The sequence below is a fragment of the Myotis brandtii genome, unplaced genomic scaffold (assembly GCF_000412655.1).
Source record: "Myotis brandtii unplaced genomic scaffold, ASM41265v1 scaffold34, whole genome shotgun sequence".
NCBI lineage: Eukaryota > Metazoa > Chordata > Mammalia > Chiroptera > Vespertilionidae > Myotis > Myotis brandtii.
Genome location: NW_005363098.1, coordinates 3,162,351 through 3,185,461, shown reverse-complemented (window position 1 = coordinate 3,185,461; position 23,111 = coordinate 3,162,351). Strand labels below are relative to the sequence as shown.

The 23,111-nt window shown below is 41.2% G+C and overlaps 1 protein-coding gene across 3 annotated transcripts in view; it reads left to right on the top strand.

Moving 5' to 3' along the window:
- The window catches only part of GATB (glutamyl-tRNA(Gln) amidotransferase, subunit B), an 82,885-nt gene that overhangs the window by 5,129 nt on the left and 54,645 nt on the right, over positions 1 to 23,111 (top strand). The window lies entirely within an intron of this gene.

The window sequence follows — 23,111 nt, the reverse complement described above, 5'->3', positions numbered from 1 at the left end:
CTCTGCAGCAGACCCAGAGGGCCCGATGGGAGGGGAGGATGGAGGACTCCAGAACAGAGAGGATTCAAGAAAAAAGAGAGGTGGGCTGGGAACAGCAGATATCTAATGTTTGTGTGGAAAAGAGATTTTACATATAAACTAGAGTCTTTGAGAAGAATAAGCCATAGGTAATAAAAAGTGAAGCAAATGAAAGAGACCTGTTAACTCCAAGAAAAACTAAATGTTTAAGAAAGGAAACGTAGCCATAGTATACTCAACAGTTCGGCAACAAACATACTTAAATAATAATAATAATTAATAATAATAATAATAAAGGCACCAACTACTGATTTAACAAAAACTGATATAACTGGGATGTTGAAAAATAAAAGAACTAAATTCTTTTCTACCATAACTGGAAGTCATGGTCTAAATTGATAAAGCAAAAAGAAAGGATTGTAAGACTATGTTTTTGGAACATTTTTGGCCATGTGAGGGGAGGCCTCTTCTTTTTAGATCCTAAATTGGTCAGATAGTTTTTGTTTTCTTTTTTTGGCTATTATTTCTTTTTCCTTTTTACTTTTTTTTAAACAAAGCAATGAGTGAAAGGTTTAGAACTCTCAAGAGTCAAAGGTGTTTTTAACAAAGTTTTAAAAAACTTTATATGAAGATAATATTAATCATCAAATATTACCTCTACTGGTTCCTCAGCCTTCTGCTGGTGAAATTTTTCTTTTTTCTTCCCAGAGTCCAAACAGTGACAGATGCACCCATCTGCTCACCCTACCCTGTTCTTAGGAGGAATAAGTTTATCCACATTCTAGATTATTCACACCCAAGCTCATGCTTGTCCTGCGTTTCCCTTTTCCCCTGAGGGTGAAGTGACCCAACTTTTTGGACTCAGCTTATCTCGGAGATGCACTGAGGGGCAGCATAATTTGTTCTTAAATAGAAATATTGTAAAGTAGCAAGCATGAGTAAATCCTTATGAGACAGAGTAAGATATAAAAGTATTGCAAAATATCTCACCTTGTAACTTATACAAATGATCTCTTGTATAAGTTACAAGGGAAGGGGAGGAGAGGGGAGGGGAAGGGGCTGAGTCTTGTGGCTCCATGTTCTAAAAACAAGAACACTGTGTCATTGGGACAGTTTATCAAGTCTGTCTTTTTCCCAGATTAAGGAAAGATTGTCACAATGCAAATGGCCACAAGCCTTGGCAAGCAGGTGATGGCCTGCTTGTTATTTGAAAATAGGAAGATAGGTACCAGATAAGACAGCTCAAAGATCTGAAAGTGGTTGCTGCCAGGGAACAGGGCTGGCAGGGGAGGGTGGTGGGAATGACTGCTTTTCATTATAATTTCAAGATATATGTCTATAATATTTTGTTCAACAATTAAATGTTAGCTTTAAAGAAGTAACATATAGGGGAGAGGAAATTATTAACAGAATCAGGTTCCTGAGAAAGCAGGGGGTGTCCCCAGAGCACAGACAGCTCTCCCACTGTAACCTGAGGGAAGGTGTGCCCCTCTGCCCACTGGTAAAGGCAACTTTTTAGGTAGGGTTGTGGAGGGTTGAGGAAGCTCTCATCTGATTTCTTCCTTTTCTAGCAAACACCATTTCTTACATCTCACTCTCCTTTTTGGCGTTCTTTCCTGCCTATATTAGTATCTCTAGCTTCTGGGTCTTTGGGTGATGCCCTTGCTTCGTTTTCTTGTGCCCCCAATTGTTTCTGTTTCTCCCTAGCTCTTGAGTGATGGTATAGAATTTTAAGTTGACAGTTATTTCCCCTCAGTGCTTCGAAGACATGATTCCATTGTCCTCGGGCATCTATTACTGCTGATGAGAAGTCTGCATCCTTTGTAGGTAATCTGTTTTTTTCTCTGATAGTTTTACCCAGGATATGTCCAGGTGTGGATTTGTTTTTATTTATTCAGCTCAGAGCTCAGTGTGATTTTTACACTTGAAGACTCTCCCCTGGACTGTGGAGGTATCTCTGTGGCATGAATTCATGGTGGCCTCTGCTAGGGCCCACTGGGCTTTCTTGAACAAACAGGTTCTATGTTAATTTCTTCATTCCCAGCTGTCACACAGATTGGATAGTGCCAACATCCAAGCCCCACACCCAAGCCAAGTGCAGGGCTGGGGGCTCTGATTTCTCAAGTCTCTTTTCACCCATGCTTGAGGTGGGCGGCCTTCTCCATGTCGGCTCCTGCAGCTGGTGGGAGATATTCTGACTGTCCCGGGAGTTTGTGGTTCCCACCTGCCTACCCCAATGGGCTCACAGCCTTGACTTCTTTTCCTAAGGTGCTTTAAATTAACATCATCCGGTGTCCCTTCAGCCTGGTTAACAATAATGATAGCAGCAAAATCAACTAATATTTACTGAGAGCTTGTTATGCGCCAAGCACTGTTCAGGTGCTTTCCTTATATGTATTCACTTATTTTAATCTCATAACAACTCTGTGAGGCACAGTTCCTATCATCCCAATTAGAAAGTAAGTGGTGAGGCTGGACAAATCCAGTACAGGCATACCTCGTCTTATTGTGCTTCACTTTATTAAGCTTCACAGATGTTGCAGGGTTTTTGTTGTTGTTTTTTACAAATTGAAGGCAAGGTCCTTCACCAGCAAAGAGATTATTACTCGCTTTGTTGCGGTGCTGTGGAACCGAACCTACTGTGTCTCTGAGGTGTGTCCGGTCTGGCTTCCAAGGTCACAGTCTTAACCTCTTTGTAGGTCCTGCCTCCTGAATTCCCCCCTGGGTTATAGATGGCTCTCAACCCCACGACTGCTATGAGCTTCAGAGATTTCCTCTTTTGCTTTTGAGCTTGGCTATGTGTGTTTATTTGTAAATTTATATGTATAAAACCCTAATAAGCAAATAGACCAAACGGTAGAACAACCAGTCGCTATGACATGCGCTGACCACCAGGGGGCACGCGCAGAACATGGTGGACATTGGCAGTAGGTGGCAGAGCGTGGAACATGGCGGCCATTGGCTGTGGCGGGATGGTGGAGCAGGTGAGCAGGGGCGCCAGACCAAGGCAGGGCGCTGGTTGCTGTCATCGGGGTGAGCCTCTGGTGGTTACTGAAAATTCTTTGCTCCCACGCTCTGTCATCTTGCCCAGCCCTCGCACCTGCTGCTGGCACTGGCCCCACTCACACCCACTGCCATTGCCACCACTTGCACCTGCTGCTGGCGCCATCAGTGGGTGCGAGCAGCGCTGCCAGCCCCAGTCACCCCTCAGGACTTCTCCACCACTCCTTGCTCCTGAGGGGCAATTGGGGCCAGCAGCTGCCTCTCACATTCGCTGACGGCACCAGCCCCACTTGCACCCGCTGCTGGTGTCGGCCCCAATAGCTCCATGACGTCAGCAAGTGTGAGTGGGGCTGGCGCCATCAGCGCGTGGGAGCAGCGGCAGTGGCGGGAGTGGGGCTGCGGGCAGACGGGACTGGCTGTGGTGGGAGGGGCCATGTGGAGGCGCAGAGGATGGACTTAAACCCACCCCCTGTGCCCACCGCATCCCAAGTTCCTTTCAAGGTGCACAAATTCGTGCACTGAGCCCCTAGTGCATGTATAAATGTCTGTGTTTCTAGATATAATACTCATTTTTATCCCCCATCTTCACCCCCCATTCTGATTTGTGACACTTCTGAATATTTCTTAGGACCACAGGCATTTTATATTCTTATTTTACCTTTAGTTTTAGAATTATATGGAATCCCATCATAAATCTTCAGACTGAAAAGGTCATTCAGCCCATTTCCCTGCTTATAGGCAGGATTACAGCTAAACTAAGGACAGCATTCTTTGTTTTTATGGCAGGGATTCAGCCTCACTCATTTTGCCCTAGTTTAAAACAAAACAAAAACCTCTTACTCTGATACACAGTCTTCTTTAATTTATTAAATAATTAGTTGTCTATATAGCTATAGACAAGATCCTCGGCTATTTGCTTAGACTTAGTTATTTCCTATTTGTCATGTCATTTTAATTTCTCTACTTACAGTACTTGGTATATGGATGTGAAATAGGAAGAAAGTATATCTGTTTGATAAAATGTCATGGGATTTATAAGTCTATTTGTTTCATAATTTGCCAATGTTTCCAGTAATGGTGCAGTTTTAGCAAGGCATCCAGTTTGTTTGAAATTTATGCATTGCACACACACACATTTGTTATTTGAAATCCTTGCTCCTTGTTGGTGCCAATCCCTGTGCAGGAGAAAGCAAAGAGACCATTGTTGCCATTGCTGATGCCGATGCCCACTGATAGGTGGTTCAGCTGTGGTCAGTAGGTAACTTCTGATCATGTTGGGCTGTGCCACAGTGAGATTAATTAGAAACTAGTGACTCTTTCCTTGTTTTGCTTGTCTGGTAGCTCTTATCTGCACATAACACAGAACCCCCTACTAATTATGAATGCTGCTTATTTCCTGGGGAAAGGGCTCCAAAAGCTGTTTTCCACACGAATAAACTAGAGTATTCTCCTCTTGTCTTAGGATCAGCCTGTCTTAAAAAGTATTTGGGGCTTTCCATATCAATGGTGTTTGGAATTGGCCCTGGCAGCTGTGGAATGGAAACTGAAACATTGTTTACCTCATTGTATAAAACTTGCTTTTATTCACAAGAGTATATAGCACTATTAGCAAGAAGAAGGGGAATAAACAGGGGAAAATGCGATGTGAATAAATCTGATGTGATGCCTGCCCTCTGGGAACTAACAAACAACGTGCTTCATGCTGGAGATGTGTTCTGTGGATTGTACCATCAGGGATCTTGTCCCTTAAAGAAATGATAATGTGAATGCTCTTGTAAAGTACTTTGCGATTAATTTATTTTTAATATTTCTTTTGACAGATTTATTTAAAGCTACGTAAATCTGCAATATTCTAGCTCTGAACAGAGAAGATATTGTTAATAACTTTGGTTTTGAAGGACCTAATAGATTTAGAAATACTTGACTGGTTCTAGAGAACATCAGGTTGAAACGCTCTCCTGACCCTTAATTCTAAATGTTATTATAAAAGTTGTTTTAACTCAAAGCTTCTACGCAAAATAGAAATTCAAGAAAACAGCAATAGGAAAAAGTACTTATTGCATACATTATGATAAGATCTATATTTACCTCTCTGTCTATTTACACGTAGATGTTTCATTATTTAAGAAGACAAATATGACAGTTTTCTATTAATTTTTTTTCCATTTCAACAATTTGTTTTAATGTAATCTGTAGAACTTATAATTACATTGTGTTCTCAGACTTTAGTCTTGCCAGTTACTCTCCAAGGTGCTTTTATGTTGTTCTTCTTTATTCATTTGTAGAGTGGGGTGGTCCAGGGGTGACGGGGTTTCCCCCCAGGACCCTTGCCTCTTTAAAAGAGCTGTGTCTGGCCCTAACCGGTTTGGCTCAGTGGATAGAGCGTCAGCCTGCGGACTCCAGGGTCCCAGGTTCTATTCTGGTCAAGGGCATATACCTTGGTTGCGGGCACATCCCCAGTAGGGAGTGTGCAGGAGGCAGCTGATCGATGTTTCTCTCTCATCGATGTTTCTAACTCTCTATCTCTCTCCCTTCCTCTCTGTAAAAAATCAATAAAATATATTTAAAAAAAAATAAAAGTAAAAATCATCATTCTCCCCTTAAAAAAAAATAAAAATAAAAGAGCTGTGTTTGTGAGCTCATACACACAAATGTGGGAAGGTTCCCTCTCAGCTCTTAAACTCTCTGATGATCCAGACTTGCCTTATGATGTCATTTACTGGATGTTTCCCATGAATTCAATGACTCATGACAATGATGGACTTTCACATTCAGTAGTCAGCATGGCTTCCCCTCCCCTCATGTGGGAAGTGTCTGACTCCTTCCCTGTCACAATCTTTTTCCAGCTTTCAGTGAATTCTTGAAGGCCTCCCTCTTCTCAACCATCTTCACTCCCCCCACCTCTCTGCCAGACTTATATGCAAAATTTCCCACATGAAAACTAGCTATATTAACTATAACACTTCAGGGTAGCCCAAAAATGTATACACACTTTAATAGCTTATAGCTCAATTTTGAAAATGAAATGTATTTTAATAAACACTGCCTTTGTAATGGTTCAAAGTGTGTGTATACATTTTGAGGGGACCCTATATGTTTGTTTTATATAGTTGATGGACCATCCTTCATGTATGATGTTTATAGCAATTTCACAATTTCTGTGTTTGATTATAAGGTTCTAAAAAGCAATTCCTGGTTCTTTTCTGGGCCACTTAACAGTAACTTTGCATAAAAATATGTATGTAACACCCTTAATAAATATTTCTCTATATAATTGCACATACCTACATGTGCATACATGGGGAGTACATCTAAAAGAATTTTCCAGGAGTCTAAAACACTTGATATTTTTTTAACTTTACAGGAATCTTTCTAAAATGCATTTTATACTTGCCCGCTTTTTAAATAGAGTATATTGAACATAAGCTAATCTTTTCTTAATTACTCAAGGTTATCAGCAACATCAGTGTGGCTGAGTGTTGTAATATAATGGTGCCTTCAGGGGTGATTGAGGTGGGTAAAGCTATCTGATCCTATAGTAAATGGCTAATGATGGCCATTCTATTAAGGTTTCCTCATCTACCTCTCTCCTCCTTTTTAAAGCTATTGTCAGTATATTTGATTCTAGGAATCCCTTGCTCATTTTTCACTGCTCAATTATTATTTCTATCTGCTCCTGCCCAGAAAGTCAGATGATCACATTTGTTAATGTAAATAAGAACAAGGCTCTGAATAGAGACCTGTCCTACAAAATAAAGTACATGGATGGTATGAAAGCCAGTTAGCTTCTTGAAGTTAGAAACCATATCTGATACAGTAGGAAGAGATCCTGGAAATAATTTAGTTTAGTCCTTTTAAATTACAGATGAGAGGATAGCTGTTGTAATTTGCCAACGATCACACAATTACTTATTGTCCCAGTTAGATTGAGAATTTGGGTTCCTCACTCCCAGTTTAATGCTCAGCTTCCAGTCTATGTTTTCACCATAGTTGCATGAATATGTGTCTGTATATATTTCAGAACATTAACACTTAAGTGTATATATAATAAAGGGGTGGGCAAAATTAAGTTTACAGTTGTAATACAAATAAATAATACAGTAATTAATAGTAATACAAGAATGAACTCTGTATTTCATGTACTCACAACTGTAATCCTACTTTTGCTCACCCCTGTTTGTTTATAGGTATACATTCACATGCTTATACACACACAGAGGCATTGACTATTCAGTATTGACACTGATTGTGTGTGCTGTTTATTACAATATCTACTAGGTGAGAGATCTAAACCTGGGGAGAGGGGAAAGTGCTGATTCAGAAAATGAAATGGGCAAAAGGAGATCTAACCTAATTAGCCTCCAGTTCAGAGCGCCAGGCACTGGATTTCCCCAGACCCACTATTAAGAGAGCAGCTCTGCCTGTGGGCATCTCTTAGCTAATGGAAAATTCTTTTAAGATTTTTTTCTGTATGCTTCATTCTGAAAAGTCTTCTCTGCACTTTCTTCCAGTTCACCAATTCTCTCTTCGTTAAGTCTACTCTGCTCTTTAACTACCCACTGAGTTTTTTTTATTTCACTGAGAGTACCTTTCATTTATAGAAATCCTATTTTTCTCTTTTAAATCTTTTCTGTCTTTTTGAAAATATCTTCTTCCTTTTGCATGTATTTAGTTCTTTATTTCCTTAACAATTTTAAATCTACTTATTTTACAGTCTGTGTTTAATAATTCTATTGCCTGAAGTTCTTGGGTTCTCTGTTCTGCTTTTTTGTGTGTCTGCTGGTTCTGGCTAATGATATGTGATCTTCTTGTGTATTTTGTAATTTTGGATTATGAAGCCATGTTTGACAGGGATTCATTAGTGGCAATCTTGTGGCTGGGTTGAAAGCAAGTCTCTCCAAAGAGCTTTTACATTGGCTTTTGCCAGATGTCCTAGGTCAAAGCCAGGGCTATTTTTTCATGGTTATCTCTTAGCTTTGGGGTTCTTGGACCAAAGAGTTAATAAAATTGAACCCCAAGTCCTCCTGAGAGTAAATTTAAGACAGTCAATTCTAGAGTCTTGTTTTAACCTAAAGTCTGGGCTGAGACTTTATTAAGATTGAAACGTTAAAAGGGAACAGAGAATGTGACAACATAGCTGGGACTGTGGCCAAGGCTGTGAATGGTCATGACCCAGAGATTCAGAATGGGCCATGAGAGGCATGTTTACATGTCTCTGACTTCCTTTCCTCTGCCACCAGGATATTCCTCTCTTCTGATTGCAGTTCTCCTATGGTGATTTTTTGTGTATTGCACTTCTGCACACTGGTTGAGGCCAAGATCTGTATGAATCTCGGTTCATTGAGCTCTTTCCAAATTCCCCTAACTTGTGCAGGGTTGCACACTCTCACCCATGGCCTTGAAAGCTTATCATTCCTTCCCCCCCACCCCCAAATTTCATCTTTAATGAATCATTCCCTTTACCTTTGTGTGGAAAGGATGATACCATCTCGGTCCTGTCAAGGAACAAAAAAAACCCAACAATAGTGTTGAACTGAGAGGAGCACCTGTGGTGGAGGAACCTATGGGGAACTGAGGGACCTCATCTGCCTTCTTCCCAGTGACTCCCATGGGCCTGCAGAGCATCTCTCTCACCTGGCCTTGTGCTCCTTCCTGGTGAGGGAATGTCTCAAGGCAGCATTTCCTCTCCCTAGAGATTCATTTCTGAGCAAGAAACCTTCAGTGTTGTGTTTGGAAAGGGCTTTTCTCACATTTCTACATCCCCTCATGCAGGTTTGTTTTCCCTTCAAAATATGTGCTTGGATGAGATTGAGCACAACAACGAGCCATTGTTAGAGGAGACGGTGCTATACTTAGAACTCTCAACTCTTTAAAATAGATGTGGTGCACTACTGCTCCCAAAAGTCTGAAATGCTAGAAAGTGAGGTGGGAATGTGTAGAAAATAAAATATAAACACATGGCCAAAGATGCCTAGGAGGACAAAAGCTTAGGGATCTTTTGTTGATATAAATATGTAGTAGTTAAAAAAAAATTGCCTAACAGTGTTCTGTGACACTGTGTTTGTCTCTGACATTCAGGCAGCTCATACAGGCTTTGTTCTGGTGATTTATACTAGAAGCCTATAATAAAAATGCAGCCTCAAATCATGCAGCTGGGCACCATTCATTTTTCTTCCACAGACAGTTTCAGAACGTACAAAACTGCAGCAGACCTGTAAAAGCTGTTCCCTCACAGGAAATGCATGCCCGGCCATGGCAGCTGGCCCTCTTGGGTTTCTTCTTCTTTGTGGAGTCATTGGTGATGCTGTGGGGTTTCTAGATTTGGTTTATGAGTGCTAGAAAGGAGTTGGTTTATGAGTGCTAGAAAGGAAGTATGAAAATAATACTTCCCCTTTTGAGTCGGAACTAATTGAGAAATCAGATAGATGGAGATGAACCTATCAACTTTATTATCAATAATGGCTTGATTTAAAACTGCAACTTGATATATAGCAAATAGCTTCTAGTGCTTTCTACCTGAGTTGAACTCAGCTACCCAAAACTGTAAGCCTTCCACTTGTAAAAAGCTTATCATATGCCCAGAATAGACCAGCATATACCATCTCCACGGGCATGCTGATCAGAAGGCGCTCATGCAGGCTTTGTTCTGATGATTTGTACTAGAGGCTAAAATAAAAATGCTCAGCCAGAAGACACTGGCCACATGTTCCTTGTCCCAAAGTCAATGGTCAGAAAAGCCACTTCTCTTTGGGAAGCAAAGCAATATGGAGTTGAGAGCAAAATCCAGCCACATGGAAACATGGGGGCAGGAGGATGGAGAATGCCCAGTTGTGCCCTTGAATACCAGTTTTATTGTGTCTGTGAGTAGAGGTGAGACCCTTTTTTTTAATGGATTCTGTGGGATTCTTTCTCCACACCACAAGTATATACTTGTCCTCTGAGGCCATTGGTATAGGCCTTTCTTACTTGGTCACTTTGATATGTATTTTCAGCTTCACATTTAGTATGGGGGGAGGAGTTGGCTGTTCTCTCCACTGCAGCATCTTGGGGAATTTTTTTTCCTTAGCTCTTTAAAATCTTGGCAAAGTTAAGAAGTCATTTTGCCATTGGCATCCCAGAAATGACAAGCGTAGGCTTGGTGATATTGGCATAGTTAGTGTAATCAGGCTGGGCCCCTCTTTAGAGCATTCTGTTAGTTGCAGCAGAGGGTTCTTGCTACTGAGCTTTCATGTTTCCCAGCCTTCCACCACTGGTTGCATCCTTATTATAGGCCTGGAGTTGGGGCAAGGAGCATAAGTGAGAATCAAAAGATATGTTTCCTCAGGAGCCTTTAAAGTATTGTATTCCAGATTTTGATGCATGAATATCCTTTCACAAGTATAAAAGCAAGAAGCATAATCAATCAATCAATCAATCAATTTGTCATGTTCTGCAGCTTTCTTAGGAGATGCAGACAGGCAGTAATATGTGATTATCAATGTCTTGAATTTTCAGTGATGTTTGCCAACTCATAGGTCACCCCAGTGAGCAAGGTCAGGGGCTCTGGCCCCAATTGATAGAAAAAAAACTGTTGGCCTATTGATTTTCCCAAGAACACAGGGAGCTCAGGGCCTTTCTTTAAAAAAAAGAAGTAAGAATTGCCTGGTTCCCGTTGTTAGCTTAAAGCACCAGACTGAATTTCCTTCTGCAATATGTGCTAATTGTTCATTTCCAACAAAACACAACAGGGAATTTTTCCTTTATAGCTGGTTGTAAATGTTCAAGATGCCTGTAGTCACTCATAACCTTTGTTTACTTAATCACACCAGTAAGCTGTCTTATCTATCTTCTTGCTTGTTCTCTTCCATTGCTACATATATGCAAAGAAATGAAATATATATGAAAGCACTTCATAAACTCTCAAGTGGCACATAAATGGTATTTGTTATTATGATGAAAGTCATATTCTTCACTTTGCATCATTAAAAGATAAATCAAGCTATTTCCATTTCATAGTGACCAATAGGGTTGAGCAGGGAGTGTTACTTGTGTAACACTCACCTGAAATAAAATGACACATATCACAACAGCATGAGTAACAATAATATGAAGTTCTCAGTCATAGAAGTCTTTCAAAGAAGCACACATTGAGAAATTACATGTACAGGGTAAGACAACAGAATGGAAGCATTAACAGGAAAAAAAAATAGACAACTTTAGGGGAAAATAAAAGTATTTTTAAGTAGAAAAGATATCATATTGGGGAAAATTATTTTTCTACCAGGCAAAAGAACAAATCTTACTTTTATGTTCTTGATTTTATGTATATGTTGTCTATATGCAGGATATATATGACAGTACGGAATTTGCTAATGGATTTTTCACATGTTATTAAGAGGGTTGCACCATAGTTCAGCATCTACACAAGGGCCTTAATATGTCTCATCACTTAATGATGGCATAGGAAAGTTTAGATGGATTAGTATATACAATGTTTTCTTTTCTGCAGCTGATTTTCAGCAACAGTGATTGAAAACTTCCGATTCACATGTGGTTTATGAGCTGCATTACTTTAAATAGCTCCAGTCTCCTCTTACCACCTCCAGGCTTGTAACATCTCACCATCCATTCAGGTGGAGAATTATCTACTCCTTTCTCCCTCCCCAATACTTTCTATTTAGAAAAAAATTCAAACTTATAGAAAAGTTGAAAGACTAATACAGTGAACATCCACCCTGCACCAAGTATATTTTTCCCCTTGGGATGAGTCATTTGAGAGTAAGTTGCGCACTCATGGCACTTGATTCCTAAATATTTCAGCATCTATCTCCTAAGAACAAAAAATTACCTTATATGACCACTCAAGAAAGCTAACATGAATATAGTACTGTTATCCAAGATCCGGTTCACAATTCAAGTTTGTACAGTTGTCTCAGCATTAGCCTTTATTTCCTTCTCCCCAATCCAGGATCCAGTCAAAGATCATACACTGTTTATTGTCATGAATCTTTAGTCTCTTTTTTCTTTTTCTTTCCTTTCCCTTTCTGTCTCTCTCTTCCCCTCTCTTTCTGTTTCCCTCCTTTTCTTTTCTTTCAGGACATTGACATTTTTTTTTAAAAGTCCAGATCAGTTTTTAAAATTTTACCTACTCTTGAAGAAAACATAATGAAGGGACCAGGGGCTTTTTGCCCTGTGACTGTTTGGCTTGGCTTTTTATTTTTCCTTTTAACTTCCATGATTTCGTGGCTTGCTGTGAAGCTTCTTACTAGATATACTAGAGGCTCAGTGCACGAAATTCGTGCACAGGTAGGGTCCCTAGTGGCTGCCAGCTGCCAGCCAGGGCCTTCCTTCCCCTGGCTGCCTGCTGCCGCCGGCTGGAGGGAGGGGCCGCAGGCGTTTGGCCAGCCAGCCCCGCCCCTGGTTGAACTCCTGGTGGACAGGACAATTTGCTTATTAGGCTTTTATTATATAGGATTCCTATTAGATAGGTAAAATTCAAGATAGGTTTTTCTGAAGAAGAAATTCTGCCTCAAAATCTCAAGAGCAATTTCTGCCCTAGTTTCCAGCTTGCCACATAGACTTCAGAATTGACAGACTCCACAATCAGCTGATTTCTTGAAATAAATTGTATGTGTCTGGGGGAGGGGGGGGGAAGGTAGGTTTTTCTTCCTAAACATCTGTGTCCTGATAGACTCTTTCAAAGGCTGTGCTCAGGACATTCCTGGGACTGATGAACATAGTAGGAGTACTTTCGACAGATGGCATGTGTCTCTAGGAATTTGCTTTTAACATTCATAGGACTTGTCCCACCAAATTCACTGTCCATACCGATAGTGAGTACCTAGCCAGCATTTCTTAGAGGTCCTCTGGTTCAAGCCAGTTGCTTCTGATCTTTTATATAAAGATGAAAGCTCTTATTTGGGATCATTAGAGCTTTTCACTAATGAAATTAATGTTTCTTATCTTTCATTGATTATTCTTGAGGTTTCAGTAATACGAAATAGTTTGTTGTTCCCTTAAATCTCTCCAAGTATAGAGCCCTATTAGTGAATTTTAGGATTGGTTAGGAAAGACTTGGCAATCTAAAATGAAATTTAAATTTGTATGGTTTAGCCTTTTTAATATTAATATACTTTTCTTAGAAACTATAAACAAGAGAAAAACAAATGTTCCAAGTTAACAATCCTGATCCCATCCCAAAGTTTTATTCAAAAAGTATTCAAAAGAACTGATTTTTCTAAAAACTATCCCCATGTCTACTTCATGCCTTCATACATCTCTTCTCCACAGACGCTAGTTGAATTTCAAAAGTAACTGCTGTCTTAGAAAGCAGGAAGTCATAGATATGTGGGGGCAACAGTGAGATGGAGGTGAAAATTGACTTAGTTAACTATAACTGACAACTTGTTAGAAGGTCATTTCTTTCACTTGAGAATGCGGGCTTTTGTCAGCCACAGGCAAGCATACAATATTATCCGGGAAAATTTTGCTTCACTATAAAATGGAAAATGCAATAATATAAGCTTCCTGAGACACTAAGAAATATGATCTCTATTCCACTGGAGATAACACACTAATGATCACAAAAGGTGTTGGTTATCATTTAATGGGGAAATATTATGTTGACATAGTGCATACTTTTAGCATCTGTTGTGCCTTACTTTGGATTGTAAATCCAGACTGATGGATCTGTGGAGCTGTTTAGACCTTTCCACATTGGATTCCCTTATCTCCTAGAAAAGCTTAATTATGAAATATTTGATTGAGATAGGCATCTTGCATTTAATAACACTTCCAGTCTGTTGAGTAATTTTATTTAATTCACAGAACAATCCTGAAAAATAAGGTTTTTTTACCTAACAGATAAAGAAATTGAGGCCAAGAGAGGTTAGGTAATTTGTGCAAGGTCACACAGCTAACAAGCAATAGAGATGAGATTTCAACTCAGGTCTTTCTGACTCAGTTTTGTCTCAGTTTGTTCATCAGTAGAGGTCTTCTTGGAGATCAGGTTAATTGCCAATGAGTGATGCCAGATTAGAAACTGTTGGGAATGTTGTGGGAAAAAGGAATAGAGACCAGTTAACCTGCACACCCAATCTTGTTTTTTAGTGGCTGCCAGCAACTCAAACTTTCTTATCTAACTTGGCTAACTGGTTGAGTGTGAGGCTCCTCAAATGAATGCTATAGTAGTTGGGCCATTGGCCTCCAACCCCAAAGTGGAGTCTAAGCAAATCAGGCAGTGTCATGTGAGAACTCTTTCCACCTAGCACAGAGGCAGGCCAAGCGCTGCTAAGGTCAAGGGCTTTTCATTTTTCCTTCAAGCCCAGAGATGAATGTCAGATCTTAGTATTCCAATGGTCCCTGGAAAAGCAAGAGAGATTGCTCCAGTGCCACAGGCCAAACTGGTCTAGGCTGCCTTCCCCAGGAGGTAGGCAGAGGCAGGAGGAGAATGGAATCCCAAATGAGAAGAATGGGTCTCTGATACTTAGGAGCAAGAAAATATCCTTGCCCTTGATCCTGATTAGCCTGGGTAGTGGAAATGGTGCAAGAGGACTGGGAATGGAGAGGAGCACTGGAGCTCAAGGACAGCTGAAACAACACTCCTCTTCTTTTGAACACAAATTGTTTCCTATGAAATGGATATTTATCTTTTTCTCCATTGTGAAAAAGGGATTTAAACAAGAGAACATATAACATTCTCTTTCTCCTTTTCCCTAGGCAGTGCCCATGTTTAGGCGTAAAGAGTATACATATTTATGTGGGTATATTTATGTAAATATTTAATATTTCCATAAAACTAGTAACTTTTGATGGAAAATTCCACTTTAGAAAAATTAACTGACCAGTTTTAGCAAGCTTAATTATCATAGCTCAAGAGTATTTGTATTTGTTTTGGCTGGTGAATAAAGAGCTCAGTGGTGAAAAGGGATGTGGGGGGTGAGGAAATGGGGGAACACTTTTCTCTACCATAATGAAAATTTATCTGTGTGGCAACTTTTGCTTTGAATATGAATCAGAGGGAGTGCATGCTTCGAGACATATTTATGGTTAACAGTAAGATAAAGGCCCGTTTTACTGCCTTATTTTTACTTAGTAAATCTTAATTACCTTCTCTTCATAAATTAAGGCATTTATCATGTTATATCTCAGTCATCAGATTTGTCATATGTAGCATTAGTTTCACAGAATAATTTCTTTTGGGCTTTTTGTAAAACGTCAACTTATAGTCTTTGTTTTAATGCTCCAGAGGAATTGCTGACTGGATTTTCAGTGAGCACAGTTGTCTTGTCATATTGTCACAGTTTTTAAAGGAGGTACTGATACCAGTTGGACTAACTCTGGGTGTGATAGCTCACCATTTGAGGGTAAAATAGGAAGGGGAGAGAAATGGTGTGAATTACAGACTATTTTGAAAGACGTGTAGTTTTATTTCTTTGAAGTACATCACAAACTATTTCCTGTTATAGGTCCCAGAGACTGGCTTTAGTGAATAGATTTATTTGTAATTAGTAGAATTTGACATACCGTATTTTTCTGTGTATAAGACGCCCCCCACTTTTCCAGCCCAAAATTAAGAAATCAATATTTTAAACATAAAACAGAACACATTTTTATTTAATAATTATCGCAGGTAATGTTTACATACCAGTACTATGATTTATGCAGCACATCACTTTATTCAGCCTCTGTTGCATCACTGCTTTCTTCTTCATCACTATTAGTTCCAGACATATCAATTTCTTCAACTTCTGTTGTAATACTGCTGTCCTCTGAGTCACTGTCTTTATATGTGAGATCATCCTCATAAACTGGTGGCATTTTCTGAGCTAACTTTGTTTGTGTTTTCATGGCCAACCCTTTTCTCCTCATGAAATTGAAGCACCATTTTGCCTTGCCTATAAAATCAACAATGTTCATTTCATTGCAAACATTCTTTCCTGATATTGAATAAGCTTGGTTGACACACATAAGCCACTCTGGCGCTGCTCCATAATCCAAGTCTTAAGCCTCTGCTGCAAGTTTGTTCATTTTGCTGGTTTTCCTCTTAAGGACTTCCTCTTTTTTGGCATCTTAAGGAGTTGTTCTTCCTGTTTTCTCCACTGTCTGGTCATACATTCAGTGGGAGGAGGCCCAAATTGTTTCTCTGCAGCTCTATTTCCATGCTCTTTTGCATAGCTCAGTGGTTCTCAACCTTCCTAATGCCGAAACCCTTTAATACAGTTCTTCATGTTGTGGTGACCCCCAAACATAAAATTATTTTCGTTGCTACTTCATAACTGTAATTTTGCTACTGTTATGAACCATAATGTAAATGTCTGATATACAGGATGTATTTTCATTGTTACAGATTGAACATAATTAAAGCATAGTGATTAATCACAAAAACAATATGCAATTATATATGTGTTTTCCGATGGTCTTAGGCGACCCCTGTGAAAGGGTCGTTCGACCCCCAAAGTCTTTTTTTTTTTTTTTTAATTAAATCTTTTTTGTTCAGGTTACATTTGTTCCTCTTTTTTTCCCCCCCCTGACTCCCCTCCTCCCAGTTCCCGCCCCACCCTCCGCCCTCACTCCCCACCCACTGTCCTCATCCCTAGGTGCACGATTTTTGTCCAGTTTCTTCCCGCATCTCCCATTCCCCTTTCCCCGCCAAGAATAGTCAGTCCATTCCCTTTCTATGTCCCTGATTCATTATAATCACCAGTTCATTCTGTACATCAGATTATTTATTCACTTGGTTCTTAGATTCACTTGTTGATAGATGCATGTTTGTTGTTCACAATTTGTATCTTTACCTTTTTCTTCTTCCTCTTCTTAAAGGATACCTTTCAGCATTTCGTATAATACTGGTTTAGTGGTGATGAACTCCTTTAGCTTTTCCTTATCTGTGAAGCTCTTTATCTGACCTTCAATTCTGAATGATAGCTTTGCTGGATAAAGTAATCTTGGTTGTAGGTTCTTGGTATTCATCACTTTGAATATTTCTTGCCATTCCCTTCTGGCCTGCAAAGTTTCTGTTGAGAAATCAGCTGACAGTCGTATGGGTATTCCCTTGTAGGTAATTGAGTCTCTTTCTCTTGCTGCTTTTAAGATTCTCTCTTTGTCTTTTGCTCTTGGCATTTTAATTATGATGTGTCTTGGTGTGGTCCTCTTTGGATTCCTTTTGTTTGGGGTTCTCTGCGCTTCTTGGACCTGTAAGTCCATTTCTTTCACCAGGTGGGGGAAGTTTTCTGCCATTATTTCTTCAAATAGGTTTTCAATATCTTGCTGTCTCTCATCTTCTGGCACCCCTATTATTCTGATGTTGGTACGCTTGAAGCTGTCCCAGAGGCTCCTTACACTATCTTCGTATTTTCGGATTCTTTTTTCATTTTGCTTTTCCGGTTGGGTGTTTTTTGCTTCTTCGCATTTCAAATCTTTGACTTGATTCTTGCGCTCCTCTGGTCTGCTATTGGGTGTCTGTATAATATTCTTTATTTCAGTCCGTGTATGCTTAATTTCTAGTTGGTTCTTTATCATAGCATCGAGGGTCTCATTAGTTTTCGTGACTCTCTCCTCAAGTTTATTGACAGCTTCTAGCACATTTTTGCAAGCCCTCAAAATTGCGATTTTTAGCTCTATATCCTCCATTTCTGTCATGTTTTTTTGTCTCCGCATTTTTTATGCTTTCTTGGTGCACCCCCTAGTGGTCTTTGTGCGCAGTCTTGTTCTAGTTGAGCCTTGATTGTTGTAGTTAATACTAGAGGGATTTGACCACCAGGCCGACTGGCTGTGTGAATCAGCTGTGTCTGCCGCGGAAAACTTCTGTCCTCTGGGGAGGTGCTAATCTAGCCTTTGCCTGAGGCTATCCGGCAAATGGCTCTGCGCAGGGCTTGGGCGGGGCGGGCTCAACAGGGCGGGCGGAGGGAGCCGTTATGGTGCCCTCAGTCCTGTTCCCAGAGGCTCTGCTTCTCAGAACCCCCGGAACCGCTGCAAACCTCGGAGGGAAAGCTGCCTTCCAACTGATGCCAGACACTCCCGCTTCTCCCGTTTGGGTCCGAGTCCCCAGCGATTCGCCCGTATCTGGAGCTCAGAGTCTGAGACTCCCCCCTGACCGAAAACGACAACCGCGCTCTCAGCCACCAGCCCGCTTTGCGCGCGCACCTCCGCACCTGAGTTTTTTCCACACTGCGCCTCCTCTGAGCCTCGGTGTGCTGTTATTTTTCCTTCTAGTTGAAGAGTCTCTCCTCAGCCAGCCTTCCTGTGGTTCTGGGTGATGTCCGTTCCGTCTTTTAGTTGTATTTTTGAAGTGGTTGTTTGCGGTAGCAGTCTGCGGTGTTTACCTATGCCGCCATCTTGGTCTCTCTCCCCGTTCCGTCTTTTAGTTGTATTTTTGAAGTGGTTGTTTGCGGCAGCAGTCTCTGGTGTTTACCTATGCCGCCATCTTGGTCTCCCGGGCCCCAGTATTTATCTTTTGGTATCTTTATGGGCTCAGAATGCTCTGGTCCCTGTTGCATCTGCGCACTTTCCACCTCCACCTCCAGTTTCTAGTTCCCAGGTTACCTGGCTTCTGACTGGTGAGGCCAAGAGCAGGATCTGATGAAAGACTGAAGGTGGGAGGAAAGCAGCTACAGGGTCTTTCTCCTCTCCTCTTCTCCTCTGACAACATCTCTGGTAGTGGGTGGGCCTCTACCAGGGCTCCAGCTAGTAGATGACAAATCTACCATATGTCCAGTGTCCTCTGAGTGCCCCGTCCTCAGCCCTGGGGTAGGACTGGCTTCCTGCTGTTGAGAATCTCCTAAGTGGCCTCCCTGTGCCCTCTGACGTCTCATCTCTTCTATCACCAGGGTAAAGTCTCTGCATTAAATGTGTCCTATTTTACATACTAAGTGGTTTCTTTTTCCTGACATATATTTTATAGAACAATTTTGCTTTCATTTCATAGCTTATGAATGTTGATAAAGGGAATGTTAAATTATCCATTACCTCAGTTAATCAGATGTAGATAATGGGGCAAAGAATAATAAGATAAAATGACTGCCCTCAGGGAGCTCAGTCTGGCTGGGGAGATAGTGCTTAGCAGAGTACGTGGGAGCTGAGGAGGACTAGACTAGGGTAGTGGTGGGACATCCACCCTCATATCCTTTTCCTGACCAGGATCTGCCCAGTCTGTCTCTGTAGTCATGAAATTTATTGACTGTCTCATCTCCTGCCTCTACCTATCAGACTTTCCTTATCTTCTGATTAAATAAAAGAACTGGCCTCTTTCTGTATGCTTGAAGCCATTTACTTATTTGATAAGGCATTTCATGAGCGTATGTGTCTAGGGATTTCAGAAGTCTAGCAATAAAACATTCCCTGCTAATGGAGAAAGCCTGTAGGTCCACACATTATCAAACCTTCACATGCTAGACACTGTATGTTGAGTGTTCTGCAAAGTTAAAAGAACACAGTGTTTGCCCTCTAGGTGCTCACCATCTGAAAACAAACCTATAGAGATAGAAACTGGCAAGAAAAAATGTTAGAAACAATATCTACCTTAACTTTTCTCCAGTAGGGTTTGGTTTGTGTTGCTGCTCCGGAGTTATGGCCAGGTGTTAGTAGTCTTGAAAGCTAACACTAGAACTCTTTATTCTTTGAAGATTTAAGATGGAATGTACTAGCTTGAGTTCTGGGGCTCTTACTTCCTGGCTCTGCCTCTTATTGTAAGTGTCATTTTGGCCAGATGACTTAATCTCTATGATTCCCATCACTATCTATAAGATGAGGATCATAATAGTGTCTGCCCTAGGATTGCTCCGAGGATTAAATGGCAAAAGGTATGTGATGTGCATAGCACACCTGCTGACACAGTGCAGTGCATGAGCATGATAAATACTCATGCACTACACTGTGTTTCTGCAGCCAGAGCAAAGGCTCTTAAGGCTCAGTTGAGAAAGGTGTGTTGTGTGAGTTCCAAGGTTCATTGCTTTCCTTCCACATGAAAGCTGCTGTGGTTAATCCCGAGATCCTTTGTAGTCACCTTATTTCAATTGCAAAGACAATTCTAGACCATGCTTTCTTCAGGACAAGTTAGTCTTTTGAGTTTTCAAGGCACCTCTTTAATCACATCATACATGATTGGTTGTTGCTTCAGGGCACTTCCTGAAACAAGTTTGAGGCAGGTAAGACCTTTGTGGCAGGTAATACCTTAGAGGAGATTCAGGTATTGCTGCCTCTCTGAAAACTTCTGTTAATATCCATCACCTCCCTCCTCATGTGAGTTTCACACCTATTAATTGAGCACCACTATTTTTTAGTTCTGTATTGGGCTTCAGGGATACAGGATGAACAGACAGTTCCCATTCTCATGAAACTTAGTGTAATGGAAATATATGTAAACAAGTTCAATGGACCCTGATGCAAACACAAATGGAAAGATGTGGAAGGTCAGAGCGGTACCTGGGAAGAATATAAGGAAAGTTTCAGAGATTTTGTGACATCTCAGTAGATCTTGAATGGATTAAGAATAGGGAGGGTCAGCAGGTCAGCATGGTTTGTACAGGGGAACTGGACCATATGTGTGGGTGTGTAGGGGTGTGATTGGGGATGAAATTGAAGATGCAGGCAGGATCATGTAAGAGCTTGGCCTTTCTCCTGTAGACATTGGGGGCTGTTGAGTGATTTTAGGCAACAGAATGCTATAAGATTTGCATTTTAGCAGAATCATCCTTGTGTGGATGGTGAACTTGAGAAGGATGTTAGAGATGTTGGCAGGTTCCTGTCCCCACTGCAGATTTATTAAGACCAGTGACAGAGCCCTATTTACTTCTGTATCCTTGAAGCCTAATACTTTTTAGACATTTAAGAACTGTTATAGAATAAAAACAGCCCAAGTTGAATTTCCCAATTCTGCATCCTATCCTCAGAACATGCTGACCTAGACCTCCATCTGTCATAAGCAGCTTGACTAAGATCATAATAAATTATTTTTGGTTGGCATTCTTTTAACTGGCACTCTCTATTTACTAGCCCCTCTGTGCAACTGTAGTGTGGTGATGATTGATGCTTATAATTCTGACCCTGAAGTACTTCAAGCCTTCTAAATCATCAGAAGGAGATTAAAGTATAGTCAATATCACTGCAATGTTTGTGTGTTTTACTGCATTCTTATTCTTTGGAAATTAATGGTTTATCATGTGCCTGTGTGCTCAGTTGCACGTAGGCACAGCAGGAGTCCATGATCACCCCAACTCTGCTCTCTCTCCTAGTGCCTGCCAGGCACAGAGAGTTTATTGGCAATGTATGCCTAGAAATAGGCAAGCAAAATAAACCCAGGTTTTCTTCTTTCCTGGGAGGAAGCAGGTTGGCCCCAAAGGGGCAGATTGGACAGAGATGAGAGAGGAAGCAGTAGTTGGAAATATAGTGGGAGTGGAGTGCTAAGGCAAGAACTGGTACAGACTAGCGAGACAGGCAATTTACAAGCAAGCCCACGCTAGGGCCTGAGGCAGGGACAACAGCTTCGCAGTCTTGTGTGCCTTGACCGGAATCATCAGGCCTGAACTTGGCAGCAGTGTCTACCAGTTATATTTGTATTACAGTAACAACTGTTCAGTAAAATGCCAAACAGCAAGTGAAAACATCAATAATTAGAGCATCCTGTTTCCCACACTCACACATCTTCTGGTGAAAACCATTATTAGTGCCGAGCTGGCAATATGATTTGGCCCAGAATGCAGAACTCCAAATAGAGGCTATGAGATGGCTGACTCCATTCTGTTACCTGGCTTCCGGGGGGAAAGGCATGTGGTGGTATTACCAGGAGGGAGATTGGCTGTTGGGATTATCTTTTGGGTGTTGTATATTGCAGTAAGTAGAGATGTACAGGTTTGTTTTTCAAATCTGTGTTTGATCAACAAGTTATGCCTTTGTCGGGGAGCCTCACTCATTGTCCAAGCCTGGAAAGGCAGTCCCCAAAACACAGGGATTGTTTGTTACCCTCTAGGCAAGGGCACAGGTGGACTTTAGAGCAAGCTTTACCAACTCGGTGATTTTGGGTGAGTCTCTTAGTATCTCTGGGTCTTACTTTTTCTTCTTCTGAAATATTGGAATAATATAAGTTCCTTCTTTACATGGTTGCTGTGAGGCTGGAATACTATGTTGGATGTGAAAATGCTGAACTGGGAAGCCCTATATGCATAAGAGTAAACTACAGATACTAAAGCACATGATAAATATTCTAATAAAAATAGAAATGTTTCATCAGCAAGCACAGTATCCTCAAAAATTTCCCCAAAGTACAGTGGGGAAAATGAACTAAAATTGAATTCCTACTGTAGAGTAGATGTTCTGGCTGTTACTCTAGCCACTCCACAAGCTCACATGAAATCTCTGTTTCAGAGATGAGGCAATAGCTTCTAGTCACAGCAGTATATCCACATAGCACAGGTGGGATGTGGGCCTGGCTCCAGAACTTAGTGCTCCTTTCCCTTCTCTCTAGTTGTCTGTCTTACTCCATCCCTCCCTCCTCCAAAGTTCTTAAAAGCTGTTCATGTCCTTTGGGGCTAGGGAGTTGCCATTTCTTGGACATCCACACCTGTAGGTGGGGCAGGGCGGATCCAGAGGCCCTGAGCTCCAGGAGCCCCTGGGGGGGCCAGCAGTTCGGAGAGAGTCGGGGTGTAGGGCACACTCAGAGTTGGCAGATCTGGACTGGAGGCAGGTGTGCCCCTTTCCCAGACCTTGAGGAAATGGCTGTAGCCCTGTAGTTTCCGGAAGTTCATCTGTCAAAGTGTGTTTCAATCTCATGCAGGTTGTTTGGTGAGCTGCTTCTTGGGTCCTTCTCCCAGGAATCAGTGCGTCCCCTGCATTCTGACCGGCTCCTTGCTCTGCTTGCAGAGGGAGTGAGTTTAAATTTATCCCATGTAGTAACCACTCTGCTGAGCTTTTCTGGGACCCTCCTGTTGACTTTGATGCCAGATGTAGAGGAAAGGATCCCCAGGGTGGCAGCTCATTACCTGCCCAGTGGAACCCACCGCCGCATGCATTTTCTTTCTTTTTTTTCTTTTTTTAAAAATATATTTTATTGATTTTCTTACAGAGAGGAAGGGAGAGGGATAGAGAGTTAGAAACATCGATGAGAGAGCATCGAAGAG